At 43.5% G+C, this 16,594-nt stretch overlaps 1 protein-coding gene across 2 annotated transcripts in view; it reads left to right on the forward strand.

The window, feature by feature from the left end:
• Positions 1-16,594, forward strand: part of LOC106090824 (sensory neuron membrane protein 2) — a 572,456-nt gene that overhangs the window by 30,233 nt on the left and 525,629 nt on the right. The gene's annotated exons all lie outside the window — the stretch shown is intronic.

Below are 16,594 nucleotides of genomic sequence, written 5' to 3' on the forward strand. Positions count from 1 at the left end.
GCATACGATCACATTGATCTGAACCAGAATTGATAATTGAATATCACTCGGAGCCCTCGTATGCTTGTACAGTGGTGGCAGCTACAGAGTGGAAGTGGATTAAACAATAGTAGCCCACGTTAACGCAGCAGCTGTACCCAGAGGTTATCACTGGGGTTTGTTTTCGGTCCACATGTCTTTTCGTGTTAGTTTGCCGCTACATTGCGGACCCCCTTCTGCCTCTTGCAGCCAGTTAGCCAGATGATGGAATCTATCTCCACCGCTCCCTAGTCACCCTTTGGTGGTGCTGGCTGGTGGAATTTTGTTTTGATTTTTAAATTATTTCAAAGAATATATTAAAAAAAATTATAGACAATATACGCCGTTTTGACATAAACAACTTCTAGTTTGACATCAGGAGAAAACAAGTAAAAGCGTGCTAAGTTCGGCCGGGCCGAATCTTATATACCCTCCACCATGGATCGCATTTGTCGAGTTCTTTTCCCGGCATCTCTTCTTAGGCAAAAAAGGATATAAGAAAAGAGTTGTTCTGCTATTAAATCGATATCAAGATATGGTCCGGTTCGGACCACAATTAAATTATATGTTGGAGACCTGTGTAAAATTTCAGCCAATTCGTATAAGAATTGGGCCCATTGGGGCTCACGAAGTAAAATAGAGAGAACGATTTATATGGGATCTGTATCGGGCTATAGACCGATTCAGACCATAATAAACACGTTTGTTGATGGTCATGAGAGGATCCGTCGTACAAAATTTCAGGCAAATCGGATAATAATTGCGACCTCTAGGGGTCAAGAAGTCAAGATCCCAGATCGGTTTATATGGGAGCTATATCAGGTTATGAACCGATTTGAACCTTATTTGACACAGTTGTTGAAAGTAAAAATAAAAAAAGTCATGCAAAATTTCAGCCAAATCGGATAGGAATTGCGCCCTGTAAAAGCTCAAGAAGTCAAATCTCCAGATCTGTTTATATGGCAGCTATATCAGGTTATGGGCCGATTTAAACCATACTTGGCACAGTTGTTGGGTATCATAACAAAACACGTCGTGCGAAATTCCATTCCATTCGGATAAGAATTGCGCACTCTAGAGGCTCAAGAAGTCAATACCCAAGATCGGTTTATATGGCAGCTATATCAGGTTATGGACCGATTTGAACCATACTTGGCACAGTTGTTGGACATTATAACAAAACACGTCGTGCAAAATTTCATTCCAATCGGATAAGAACTGCGCACTCTAGAGGCTCAAGAAGTCAAGACCCAAGATCGGTTTATATGGCAGCTATATCAAAACATGGACCGATATGGCCCATTTACAATACCAACCGACCTACACTAATAAGAAGTATTTGTGCAAAATTTCAAGCGGCTAGCTTTACTCCTTCGGAAGTTAGCGTGCTTTCGACAGACAGACGGACGGACGGACGGACGGACGGACAGACGGACGGACGGACGGACGGACAGACGGACGGACGGACGGACGGACGGACAGACGGACGGACATGGCTAGATCGACATAAAATGTCACGACGATCAAGAATATATATACTTTATGGGGTCTCAGACGAATATTTCGAGTAGTTACAAACAGAATGACGAAATTAGTATACCCCCCATCTTATGGTGGAGGGTATAAAAAAACAAATGCAAAGCGTTAACTACATGAAAAAATGTTTTGAAAATAAACCGTTTTAAACAATTATAAGTTTAGGAGACAATGAACTTATGAATAAAGTTTTTTCCACCCAGTACTTCGCATTGACTAACAAAGTCGCAAAATTCGCTCGAAAATTAGGGATTGCTCAAAAGTTCATGGTTATTTAAAAACTTATAAAAAGGCATTAAGTTCGGCCGGATTGAATTTAGTATAGCCACTACCACGGATATATATGAATAAACTAGCTGACCCAGGCCCGCTCCGCTGCGCCTTCTTTTACTTTATATGAAACAAAAGGGGTCCAAGGGGTCCAATCCCCAGAAACGAGGTCCCACATTTCGATATAAGGTTCGTATTCTTCTCGCAAATACCTTTCATTTGGGTCCCATATTGGCATGACCGGTAAATATGTCCGATTTAGTTGTATTTTGGGGGGTTGGGTGGTGCTGTGGGGGTGTGGTGGCCCCATAGACACTTTTCTCGAATATTGATATTTGTGCTTTACTCCCAAAGACCTTTCATTTGAGCCCTATGTGGCTATGGTCGTAAATGTGTCCCCTTTGGGGGAGGTTTTTGGGGAGAGGCTGCCCCCCAAACACTTGGTCTCATATTTGGATATCAGATTATAATTCTACACTCAAATACCTTTTATATAAGCCCCATATTCCCATGGTCAGTAAATAAGTCCTGTTTGGAGGGTGTTTTGGGGAGGGGTGGACCCCCAGAAACGTGGTCCCACATTTGGATATCAGATTCGTATTCAACTCGCAAATACCTTTCATTTGAGTCCCATATTGCCACTGTCGGTAAATATGTCCGATTTAGGGGTGTTTTGGGGCTTGGGGTGGTCCCCCTAGCACTTGGTCCGACAATTGGATATCAAATGCGTTTTCTTATCCTAAATACCTTTCATTTGAGTCCCATATTGTTGTGATTGGTTTAAATATATATTTGGTAGGTTTTAGGGTGGGCGGCCCCCCTAGGTACCCCATTCGAAATTTGGATACCAATTTTTTATTTTTAGGGTACTGTATGAGAGCACACACAATTTCGCTTAAATCGCACCACCCAACTGATTGTGCTAAATTTCAGCCAAATTGGTTTACGAATAAACCTTTAATGAATGTAAAAACTTAAATCACGAGAACGGTTTATATCACACCTATATCTAAATCTGATCCCATCAAGGCCGTATTGAACAGGAATGTCGAGGGACCTAACACAACTCAATGTGCTAAATTTAAGGGAAATCGGACAATAAATGCGTCTATTATGGGTCGAGACTTTAAATCGAGAGATAGGAACAAATGACCGATCTGAGCTGAGATATCAAGGGGCCTAGCACAACACGTTGTCCTCAATTCCCAAGAATAATAAATTTGAAACAATGGGTCTTAGGACTTTAATCGGCTGATCAGTCTTAATGGGGGCTATATCAAGATATAGTCCGCTATAGCCAATCTTCGGACTTAACCTGTCTATGGTCAAAAAAGAATTCGTGCAAAGTTTCAGCTCAATATATCTTAATTTTATACCCACCACCATAGGATGGAGGTGTATTTATCTATTGAAGGAAAAAAGCTGGGCGCTTGAAATTTGGCACAAATAATTTGTATTAGAGCAGGTCGGTTGCGATTGTAAATGGGCCAAATCGGTCCGTATTTTGATATATCGGCCATATTTTGATATAACGATCTTGGGTCTTGAATTCTTGAGCTTCTGGAGGGCACAATTCTTATCCGATTTGGCTAAAATGAAATTTGCACGAGGTGTTTTGTTGCGACTTCCAAAAGCTGTGCTCAGTACAGTTTAAATCGGCCCCTAACCTGATATAGCTGCCATATAAATCTTGGATCTTGACTTCTTGAGCCACTGGAAAGCGGAATTCTAATCCGATTTGGCTGAATATTTGCATGAATTGTTTTGTTACGACTTCCAACAATTGTAGTAAGTACGGTTCAAATCGGCCTATAACCTGATGTAGCTGCCATATAAACCGATATTGGATGTAGACTTCTTAAGGCACTAGAGGGCACAATTCTAATCCGATTTGGCTGAATATTTGCATGAAGTAGTTTTTTATGACTTCCAACAAGTGTATTAAGTATGGTTCAAATCGGTCCATAACCTGATATAGCTGCCATATAAATTGATCTGGGAACTTGATTTCTTAAGCCTCTAGAGGGCGTAAATCTTATCCGATTTGGCTGAAATGTTATACAACGGCTTTTCCAATGACCTTCACCATTCGTGTCAAATATGGTCTGAATCGTTCTGTAGCCTGATACAGCTTCCATATACACGATCTCCCGATATTACTCCTTGAGCTATAGGGGCTCATGCTTCTAGAGGGCGCAATTTTTAACCGATTTGGCTGAAATTTGGCAATGACTTTTTCTATGTTGATTAACATTCAATTCATTTATGGTCCGAATCGGTCTTGATAAACCTCCAATAGCATTACCGAACAAAGAACTCGTAAAATGCGATCCATGGTGGAGGGTATATAAGATTCGGCCCGGCCGTACTTAGCACGCTCTTACTTGTTTTTTTTTTTTATAGAATGTAGCGTGATTTTCACAGACAGATGGACGGACGGACAAGGCTTTATCGTCTTAAATGTTTACAACGATCAAGAATGTTCAACGATGTAGAATGTTAGGGGGGGTTGATTTGTATGGATAAAAAAAAAAAACAAGTAAAAGCGTGCCGGGCCGAATTTTGAAACCCACCATCATTGATTCTGCTACAAATTTATACAAACTAAATTTAGTTGAAGGGCATAATTTTATTCTAAATATCAAACTCTGTCAAACCAGCAAAAAACAAAGCTTTTCGGAACCGAACAAGGATAGTCAGGAGACCGGTTTCTATATCAGGTTATAGACCGGTTTTATCCGTACTTGGCACAGTTGTTGGAAGTCATAAGAAAACACTATGTGCAAATTGAAGATAAATTCAACGAAAATTGCGGGTTGTAAGTGCTCAAAAAGTCAAATCTGGTGATCGGTTTATGTGGGAGCTGCAAATGCAAATTTTGCCCATGAACATTTCACAAAGGAACAGGGGCAAACTTCTCACATATCATTGAGTGCAGTCCGATTCATGTTTAAGCTCAATGATAAGGGGCCTCCTTTTTATAGCCGATTCCGAACGGCGTGCCGCAGTGCGACGCCTCTTTGGAGAGAAGTTTTACATGACATAGTATCTTACAAATGTTGAAAGCATTAGGAGGGGAAAACCAGCGCTGAAAGTTTCTTCTGATGGTTCCGCCAGGATTCGAACCCAGGCGTTCAGCGTCATAGGCGGATATGCTAACCTCTGCGCTATGGTGGCCTCCAGTAGGAGCTATATTAGGTTATATACCGATTTATACCATGCTTGGCACAGTTGTTGAAAGCCATAACGGAACACCACATATAAAATTTTAGCCAAACCTGATGAAAATTGCGGCTTCCAGAGGCTCAAAAATATGAAGATTGGTTTATATGGGAGCTACATCCAAATGTAAACCGATATGACCCATTTGCAATCCCAAACGACCAACATTCATACTAAGTATCTGTGCAAAATTTCAAGCGGCTAGTTTAACGCGTTCGACCGCTATCGTGATTTCGACAGACGGACATGGCTAGATCGAATCAGAATGTCGAGACGATCCAGGTAATTTATACTTTAAGTGGTCGCAGATCATTATTTCGAGGTGTTACAAACGTAATGACTAGGTTAGTATAGCCCCATCCTATGGTGGTGGGTATAAAAAGTTAAAAATCGTATAGAAATAACGTAATCTACATGAAATTCTTAGAGATTTCTCCGAAGAAACCATGGCCCTAAGATTAAATCTGAATCCACGCCTCTCGACTTGAAAAAAGCTTACCGTCCTTTACTCCTTACCGCCCCTTCATTACTAATCATTCTTCAATAACCAGTACCAACATTCATCCATCATCAAAACCATCAGTCAGTCAAAACCGCTGCAGTCTTTAAAAATGGAGATATTGAGCTGAAACTTTGCACAGTTTCCTTTTTTGTCCAGCAGCAGGTTAAGTTCGAAGATGGGCTATATTCGACTATATTTTGATATAGCCCCCATATAGACCGATCCGCCGATTTAGGGTCTTAGGTCCAAAAGAGCCACATTTATTATCCGAAATTTGGGACAATAAGTTGTGTTAGACAAGTCGACATCCTTCTTCAATTTGGTCCAGCTCGTTCCTGATTTGGATATAGCTGCCATATAGACCGATCTCTCGATTTAAGGCTTTGGGGCCATAAAATGCATTTTTTTTCGATTTCGCCGAAATTTGGGACAGTGAGATGTGTTAGGGCCCTCGACATCCCGTTTTAATTTGGGCCAGATCGGTTCAGATGTAGATATTCAACATTTTGGAAAGGGCAAGAAAGGCAACTCTTAACCTATACAGCTGCAAGAGAGCCATTGGCAAAAGTTGGAGGTTTAGACCGCGTGTCATACACTGGGTATATACTGCAGTCGGCAGACCTATACTTGTGTACTATACAGTACTTGTGCAAGAGCCGGTAGCGCCCGCCTCTCACTGAGACTATCCGCTCGATATCGATGATTGTCCGGTACTGCCATTGCAGCTACTCCGTATGGAGCATTCTAAAGGGTGATTTTTTTGAGGTTAGGATTTTCATGCATTAGTATTTGACAGATCACGTGGGATTTCAGACATGGTGTCAAAGAGAAAGATGCTCAGTATGCTTTGACATTTCATCATGAATAGACTTACTAACGAGCAACGCTTGCAAATCATTGAATTTTATTACCAAAATCAGTGTTCGGTTCGAAATGTGTTCATTCACCGTAACGTTGCGTCCAACAGCATCTTTGAAAAAATACGGTCCAATGATTCCACCAACGTACAAACCACACCAAACAGTGCATTTTTCGGGATGCATGGGCAGTTCTTGAACGGCTTCTGGTTGCTCTTCACTCCAAATGCGGCAATTTTGCTTATTTACGTAGCCATTCAACCAGAAATGAGCCTCATCGCTGAACGGTGAATGAACACATTTCGAACCGAACACTGATTTTGGTAATAAAATTCAATGATTTGCAAGCGTTGCTCGTTAGTAAGTCTATTCATGATGAAATGTCAAAGCATACTGAGCATCTTTCTCTTTGACACCATGTCTGAAATCCCACGTGATCTGTCAAATACTAATGCATGAAAATCCTAACCTCAAAAAAATCACCCTATACTATCCGCAATCTGTAGACGGTAGCTCGCAGCTAAGCTTGAAAGCAATGAACACCACACAGTTCCGACGACTTGGAGCGACACCGTAGCGCAGAGGTTGGCATGTCCGCCAATGACGCTGAACGCCTGGGTTCGAATCCTGGCGAGAACATCATGAAAATTTTCAGCGGTGGTTATCCCCTCCTAATGCTGGCGACATTTGGGAGGTACTGTACCATTTGGTATGGCAGCCATGTAAAAACTTCTCCATAAAGAGGTGTCGCACTGCGGCATGCCGTTAGGACTCGGCTATAAAATGGAGGGCCTGTTATCATTGAGCTTAAAACTTGAAACGGACAATACTCATTGATAAGTAAGAAGTTTGCCCCTGTTCCTTAATGGAATGTTCAGGGACAAATTTGCATTTTCCTTTGTAGTTCCGACGACTTAGCCAACATGCCTAAGGCGGTGTAGGGTACCAAAAGTTTGGCTTTGGCCAACTTTAGTGCGTCCATACTTGTTTTTAAATCTGCAACGCATGGATTCGGAGACATACAATCCTGATGATGACATGGGCATATAAGAATTTGCATAGAATGCCAGTTGAGTTTGCAAAAGTTGAGTTTGCTCCACTTTTTCTACTCCCATGGCTGAAAATTCTTATATTTTATCCTTCAAATTGAAGAAACATGAATTGCAGTCTTCCCAAAAATAGTCCTTCCACATTTCTTTTTTATTTATTTTTCGAACATGCACATGTATGAACACATTGAGTTTTACGGTTAATAACCCTTAGAAGAATCGGATGTATTATTAAATGGTCCATCAACGTCCTCTTATCACAAGACAAATATGCTGTGAATTTCTCTGGTTGACTTTTTGAAGAAAATACATGACCCTTTTCGGTTGTTCAATGTACGTTTAACGAACAATTTGTCCATTTTGATATTTGGAAACATTTGTCAGTGTGCATCCATCAATGAGATAAGATAACGTCAAATAAAATTAATCTTAAAATTTCTTTCGCACGTTCCAATATACATAATTCTTAAAAGAGAGAGGGAGAGATTATGATTTGTACAAAAAATTCTATTTAAGGTCTTCGTTCGTGGTGCTCGTTGGATTTTAATTTTTATACCCTACACCACTATTGTGGTGTCTACGGGAGTATAGTCATACTGGCTATGTCGCTAGGTGCTGTGCGAACTCAGCCAGCAGTGGGTCACAAGCGTCGCCGTCGTCGCCTTCGGCGTCCTCGTCGTCGGACTATGTGACCCCCCCGACCTCTCCCGTACGGCAATTTATGCAAAGACAGCACCCTAGCCCTACTATTGCCAGGCCAGTGTCGGGAAATGTATCGTTCCTGCAGTTAAACTGCAATGGACTGCGAGGCAAGATTGATGAGATTGTGGATTTTATGAGTCGGAAGAGCATATCGGTCGCAGCGATCCAGGAGACAAAGCTGACTAACACCTGCAGCTTGCACAGTTGTCACGGCTACAATGTGCTACGTAAGGATCGCTCAAGGAATGGAGGTGGGGGATTGGCCTTCGTTATACACCATTCCGTGCAGTATAGACCTATCTCGCCTGCGCTTGACGCTAGTGACCCATACATGGAATGTATGGGGGTAGCAGTCAAGTCTGGCACTGCCGAGATAGAGATATACAACGTGTATATACCGCCGGTTGGCAGCTGTGTCCCGATTAATGGCCAGGCCTACAGCCCCGACATAAGTGGGTTGCTATCTGGCCATAGTCGTCTGGTTCTGGGGGATTTCAATGCACATCACTCGTCATGGCATTCTCCCCTAGGCAACGACCAGCGTGGCATAGCTTTGGCAGAGCAGATAGATAGCTCCACGTTTTGCACGGTGAATGAGGATGCCCCCACTAGGATTACGAGGAGGTGCAGCAGCTCGCCAGACATCTCAATCGCATCCCCTGATCTCCTGAGTGACGTATCCTGGCAAGCCGTCATCTCTTTGGGGTCAGACCACCTCCCCATAATCCTCACCATCGACCGACCACCCGACTTCATAACCTCTGAGCGCCGAACGTTCATCAACTATAAGAAGGCCAATTGGACTGGCTTCAGAGAGTATACCAATCGCCGCTTCAATGAACTGCCACCCCCCTCTGATGTGCTTGTGGCCGAGAGGAAATTCCGAGACATCATCAACGCAGCAGCCGCTCGCTTTATACCAGCCGGTCGAATACCGCAAGTGCGACCCAATTTCCCGGCGCAAGCAGTGGTACTCGCAGACGAGCGTGATGGGATTCGTGCTATGGACCCCGCTAACCCCAGAATCAGCGAGCTGAATCTGGAAATAAACAGGGTAGTCAACGAACATAAGCGGAATTTGTGGCTGGAACACTTGGAGCAATGTAACTTAGGCACCGGTGCAGGCAAATTGTGGGCCACTGTTAAGTCTCTCTCGAACCCCGGTAGACGGGACGACAGGACCTCAGTCACTTTTGGCGAGTTAACCGTGACTGATCCGAAGAGATGCGCCAGGTTGTTCAACCGTCAATTTATCGTGCATCCCGAGAGAGACAGGGCAAGGAGGAGAGCCATTCGCCGTATTCGTGGTCTCCGAGCCGATGAACAGCCATCACAATTTACCGTGGGCGAAGTTACGAATGTCATCCGTGGCGCCAAATCTTCCAAGGCGTTGGGCCCCGACGGAATCTCTACATTGATGCTGAAGAATCTGGATTTACCTGGAGTTGAGTACCTTACCACTGTCCTTAACCTGTCATTGAACACTCTTATAGTTCCCGATGTCTGGAAAATGGGCAGAGTGATCCCGCTACTGAAGCCTGGTAAAGACCCGAGTTTGGGGGAGTCGTACAGACCGATCTCCCTTCTCTCACCAGTGGCTAAGACGCTTGAGGCATTACTCCTCCCGAGCCTCGTAGGAGAATTTCCATTCGCCGAGCATCAACACGGATTTCGGAGACTGCACAGCACAACAACAGCTTTGCATGCCATCACCACACACATTTGCCGTGGCTTCAATCAACCCAGGCCATGTGATAGGACGGTCCTCGTGGCATTGGACCTATCGAAGGCATTCGACACGGTCAGCCATTCCAAATTATTTGAGGACATCGCCAACACGTCCCTCCAGCCAGGCCTTAAACGTTGGGTCGCGAATTATCTGTGTGGCCGCCAGTCATTTGTGGAATTTAGGGATAAGAAGTCAAAACACCGTAGAGTGAAACAGGGAGTTCCCCAAGGCGGGGTGATATCTCCGGCTCTGTTTAACCTCTACCTTTCCTCCATCCCACCTCCTCCAGACGGCATAGAGATCGTATCATATGCGGACGACTGTACGATCTTGGCATCAGGCCCCCCACCCATTGATGACATCTGCGATAGGTTGAACGTCTACCTCAACGAGCTTGCCTCATATTTCGCTGCAAGAAATCTGAAGATATCCGCCACCAAATCTTCAGCCACACTGTTCACTACAAATACGCGTGAGGTGAATTCTGAGCTGACTGTGATGGTCGATGGAGAATTGATTCCGACCATCAAGTGTCCCAAAATACTTGGCGTCACATTTGACAGCTCCTACACTTTCTCCCCACATGCCACAGCAATCTGCAATAAAGTCAAAAGTAGAAACAAGGTCCTCAAGTCACTCGCTGGCAGCACTTGGGGTGCAGACAAAGAAACCTTGTTGACCACGTACAAAGCAATTGGCCGGTCTGTGGTAAGTTATGCAGCGCCAGTGTGGTCACGTCAGCTTTGTGACACGCAGTGGAATAATATTCAGATCTGTCAGAATGCCGCCCTCCGAACTGCGACGGGCTGCCTCCTTAGTTCTCATGTGGACCACCTCCACCAGGAGACAAAGATCCTACCAGTGCGAAGACATAACTACATGCTGTCTAAGCAATACCTTTTGGGCTGTTATCGCAGAAATCATCCAAATCATCATCTGGTGGATAGATACCCACCGCCCAGAAGCCTTAAGGTAGATCTACATGATCTAGAGCGTGAGGTCCAGCGCTACAAGAGAGAACCTCTAGATCAAGCGGCATATCAAGCGGGTCTGAACAACATTCATGCAGACACGGTAGCAGACGCGTTAACTGGCTACCGGGTGAATGTAGTCCTTGGAGTACGACCGCCACCCATTGCACCCGAAGAAATCGACCTCCCCCGGCAAACCAGAGTGATTCTGGCTCAATTACGTTCCGGCAGATGCAGCCGCCTCAATTCCCACAGAGCTAGGATTGATGCCGACGTGCAAGATGTATGTCCCGACTGTCACCAGGGACCGCACGATACACGTCACCTGTTTAACTGCCCGGCCAGACCCACTCGACTCAGACCCAGATCCCTGTGGACGCACCCCATCTTAGTCGCGGAGTTCCTGGGTCTTGACACTCAACAGAATCAAGCAGACGAAAGATAGTACACAATAAACTGCTACAACAACAACAACAACAACTATTGTGGTACAGGGTATTATAACTTAGTTCATTTGCTTGTAACACCCAGACGGAAGAGAGCTAGACCCATTTATAAGTACTCAGAATCACTTTCTGATTCTCCCCAAAAATGCACAAAGCTTTCCTAGGTGACTACCACAACATCTAAGAAGTTTGATAAAAATAGGTTTAGCTTTAGATATCTATGTTCGCCCGATTTTGAGTAATTTGCAATAATGTTGTCTTTGTCAATCGGTTGTCACTAAAATTTGAATATATATTTTTGTTAAATTTTATAAAAATCGGTTAAGACTGATCTGTAACTTCCACATACATCGCTATATTTGCACTTTTAGAATTCTAGTTGTTACAATTATGTAGCTACCACATATTTTACATATTTGCTCGAAATTTGACTTACTTTACTTTACTTTACTTTACTTTACTTTAATTGGCTATGACAGAATATTTGTTCCACTTGCCGAACATAGAATAGCTTTCCAAGCGCCTCGATCTTCTGCGCTCATTCTAAAATCTCTGACATCAAGTTTCGAAGTGTCTCCCACCACTTAATCTTTCCATCGGCCTTTTGATGTTCCCGGTTTGCGTGTGCCACCGTGTTTGCCTTCAAAAGACTTCTTTGCTGGAGCTTCTTCATTCATTCTGACAACATGACCTAGCTAAAGCAGCCGTTGTAATTTAATACGTGTAACTATGCTATCGTCGTCATACAGCGACTCAACGTTGTGGCTCCCAACTTTCTTCATTTTCTTTATGTGCTCGGGTGTACAAAGCGTTTTGGGAGTAAAACCATCCATTTCGTCTTATCTCCATATATCCCATTTTCACTGACTCTCTTACGATTTTTCAAAGGCTGCAGTTACAACTTCCGGTGTACGACCTATGATGTCGATGTCTTCTGCATAGGCGTGTAGCATGTGTTCTCTTGTGATTAGTGTGCCATATCTATCCACAGGGATACCAAACTCAAATAAGGCTTGAAATACATTCGAACGTATAGTGTTGTCGAAGGCGTCTTTGTAGTCAATGAAAAGTTGGTAGTTGTTGATTTGTCCTTCTCGGGTCTTTCCAGGATTTGACGCGGTGTGAATATCTGGTCCAGGGTGGATTTACCAGGTCTTAACCCGCATTAATAGGGCCCAATTATCTCATAGACTTCAGGTTTTAATCCTTCACACAGTACGCTCGAGAGTATCTTGGAGGAGACTTATTCCTCTGTAGTTAGCACATTCCGTCTTGTCGCCTTTCTTGTGAATGGGACATTGTATGCTGAGGTTCCAATCATTGGGTATGCGTTCTTCTAGCCAGATTGCGCAGATAAGCTGATGCATACGCCTCATCAGCGTGTCGCCTCCGGTCTTAAATAGTTCAGCGGATAACCCGTCGGCTCCTGCTGCCTTGTTATACCCACCACCGAAGGATGGGGATATATTCATTTTGTCATTCCGTTTGCAACACATCGAAATATCCATTTCCGACCCTATAAAGTATATATATTCTTGATCAGCGTAAAAATCAAAGACGATCTAGACATGTCCGTCCGTCTGTCCGTCTGTCTGTCTGTCTGTCCGTCTGTCTGTTGAAATCACGCTACAGTCTTTAAAAATAGAGATATTGAGCTGAAATTTTGCACACTCTTTTTTTGTCCATAAGCAGGTTAAGTTCGAAGTTGGGCTATATCGGACTATATCTTGATATAGCCCCCATATAGACCGATCCGCCGATTTAGGGTCTTAGGCCCATAATAGCCTCATTTATTACCCGATTTTGCTGAAATTTGAAATTTGAGTTGCGTTAGGCCCTTCGACATCCTTCGTCAATTTGGCCCAGATCGGTCCAGATTTGGATATAGCTGCCATATAGACCGATCCTCAGATTTAGGGACTTAGGCCCATTAAAGCCACATTTATTATTCGATTTTGCCGAAATTTAGGACAGTGAGTTGTGTTGAGTCCTTCGAAATCTTTCGTCATTTTGGCCCAGATCGGTCCAGATTTGGATATAGCTGCCATATAGACCGATCCCCAGATTTAGGGACTTAGGCCCATTATAGCCGCATTTATTATTCGATTTTGCTGAAATTTAGGACAGTGAGTTGTGTTAAAGCCTTCGATATCCTTCGTCAATTAGGCCCAGATCGGTGCAAATTTGGATATAGCTGCCATATAGACCGATCCTCAGATTTAGGGACTTAGGCCCATTAAAGCCACATTTATTATTCGATTTTGCCGAAATTTAGGACAGTGAGTTGTGTTGAGTCCTTCGAAATCTTTCGTCATTTTGGCCCAGATCGGTCCAGATTTGGATATAGCTGCCATATAGACCGATCCCCAGATTTAGGGTCTTAGGCCCATTAAAGCCGCATTTATTATCCGATTTTGCTGAAATTTGGGTCAGTGAGTTGCCTTAGGCCCTTTGACATCTTTCTTCAATTTGGCACTGATCGGTTCAGATTTGGATATAGCTGCCATATAGACCGATCTCTTGGTTTTACAATAGGTTTTGGGCCCATAAAAGGCGCATTTATTGTCCGATGTCGCCGAAATTTGCGACAGTGAGGTGTGTTGGGCTCTTCGATGTTGGTCTTCAATTTGGCTTAGATCGAACCAGATTTGGATATAGCTGTCATATTGACCGATCTCTCGGTTGAACAATGACTTGTACTTATAAGCATTTGGTCTAAATCGTTTGATATTTCTATATAGCTGCTATGGGGCATAAGGTATGCATTTTTCACTGGATTTTGACGAAAGGTTGTTCACATATATGTCCGAGGTGTTGGGTATCCAAAGTTCGGCCCGGCCGAACTTAACGCTTTTTTAATTGTTTTTCATTAGTCGGGTCGCTGCTACTTAGACCTCTGACTAGGAGGTAAACTTTCTATACCATCATCATTGATTGGTTCTGCGGTATCCTCCATATTGTTTCCATATCCTCAGCATGATATCTGTCTCAGTTACCAGATTTCCTTCTTTGTCTCTGCAGAAGAATGTGCCTGCACCAAAGCCATCGGTGTGATGTTTAATTCTTTGGTAGAATTTTCGGACTTCATTCTGACTTCTGTACATCTCAATTCGCTCACACTCACGACTTTCCATTTCTTTTTTCTTCCTGCGGAATTATCTTCCTCCTCTCTCCTTTTCTCCCAATATCTCTCGTACCATTATGATCCGAATCTATATTCGCTTCACGGATCGATCGTACATATAACACGCTGGATGAATGCCTTCGATCTATCACAACGTGATCAATTTGGTTCCTTGTGTTTTGATCGGGTGAGAGCCATGTGGCTTTGGGAATATTTTTATGTTGAAATCTGGTGCTACTAACTAACTGTTTTTTGCCGCGGCGAAATCTATCAGCCTCAACCCATTATTGGACGTTTCTCATGGAGGCTAAACTTTCTGACTGTTGGACCAAAAATGTCTTCCTTCTTTATCTTCGCATAAAAATCTCCCAGAACTATTTAAATACCATACCATAAATAGCGGTCATATTTTCTCTGTAGGCGCTCGTAGAAAATATCCTTGGTCTACTCTTCCTTGTCTTCCGTCGGGGCATGGGCACAAATAAGGCTGATGTTGACGAATTTGGCTTTTATGCGAATTGTGACTAGCCTCTCCCCCACTGGAGTAAATCTGCAGTTGTTTCAGTCTCCGACTAACCACAAACCCACAGTAAATTCATGCCTCGTGTTATGAGAGCAATAGTATAGTTCGTAACCGTTTGGTGTCCATCGAATTTCCTGTAAGGCGGTAATATCTGCCTTGTACTTCTCTAATACATCCGTAAGCGCGTATACTTCACTATAAAGGGTGCGGAAATTCCAGGTGCAGATGCACAAATCATGGTAATTTTTTCGCTTGCGTGGGTTGTCAACGTTGGAGTTCCGTTTTTACTTATCCTTTATTTCTCATAGTAGTTCTCATAGTTTTACAGGGGCGGGTTACTGGCCCAGCGCCCCAACAGCATGGGTTTTGCGGGATTGCACATGTATCCCTCGTTGTGGCAAGCCGCTTGCTCAAAGATCCGACGCTCGCCTCCAGCCGCCCCTATCCTGGGAAAAGACGCTGATGTTCGCCATTGGTTATTTGAAGACACCTTGTCATCTCGAAATTCGACACGGATACTATATCTCAACTGAAAACCTCCACCGAGATCCATTAAAATTGTTCAGAATATTATTCTGAATATAGCTGCCAATTGGTACTTACAGGGTTGTTAGATGGTATTATATAGTCGGCACCACCCGACTTTTGTCTTTTCTTACTGGTTCATTATAGGTATTCAAATTTCGATTACAGATTTGTATTCAAATCCAACAGTCGAAACTTATATCCGTTTTTGCGTTGGCTTTAACCTGGGTGTCTTGGCTCCTGAGGAACCGAACAAAAATAATCGAGAGACCGGTTGTGGAACAGCGAAACGGTCGGTAGGATTGCGATAATACTATGGAGAGATCCAGATCATGAGAAGACGAGGCTATTGCTGAAAGGAAGTAAGAAGTAGGTCAGTATAGCTCTCGGTATCATAACGGAACACATAGGACTACGAGCTCACTTATGTAAAATCCGTGCGGCAAGTGATAGCGTGTGTAGGTCATGTAGGGACGATGATGAGATGTTGGAGCATTTCCTTTGTCATTACCCGGCATTAGCGGCTAAGAGATACCGGTACTTAGGTGGGGGACACAATTCCAGACACGAACCAACTTGGGGGAGTGGTATGGAAAACAATTAAGGTTATAGATAGATTTGGACCGTACTTGGTACAGTTATTGGAAGGAAGTAACAGAACACTACATGCAAAATTTCAGCCAAATTGGACAAAAATTGCGGCTTCCAGGGGCTCAAGAAGTCAAATCGGGAAATCGGTTTATATGGGAGCTATATCCAAATCTGAACCGATAGGACCCATTTGCAATCCTCGACGATGGGGTCGTAGACGAATATTTCGCGGTGTTATAAACGCAATGACTAGATTAGTACATCTCCATCCTACGGTGGTGGGTATAAAAACGCAGAAGATTAAGAACGAATCCCCCTAAGTTGACGAACGTTTTAAGAGCCATGATTTGCGTATCTGCACCTGGAATGTCCGCATTCCTAACAGAGAGGGTGCAGTATATGCACTGGCAGATGTATTTGAGAAATACAGGGCAGACATTGCCGCCATACAGAAAGTGAGATGGCTCGCGAAGGGCTCCACAACAACACCGAGATGTGACGCCCTGTAATACAGCTGGCATGAAACGAG

Source organism: Stomoxys calcitrans, chromosome 1 (assembly GCF_963082655.1).
Source record: "Stomoxys calcitrans chromosome 1, idStoCalc2.1, whole genome shotgun sequence".
Classification (NCBI taxonomy): domain Eukaryota; kingdom Metazoa; phylum Arthropoda; class Insecta; order Diptera; family Muscidae; genus Stomoxys; species Stomoxys calcitrans.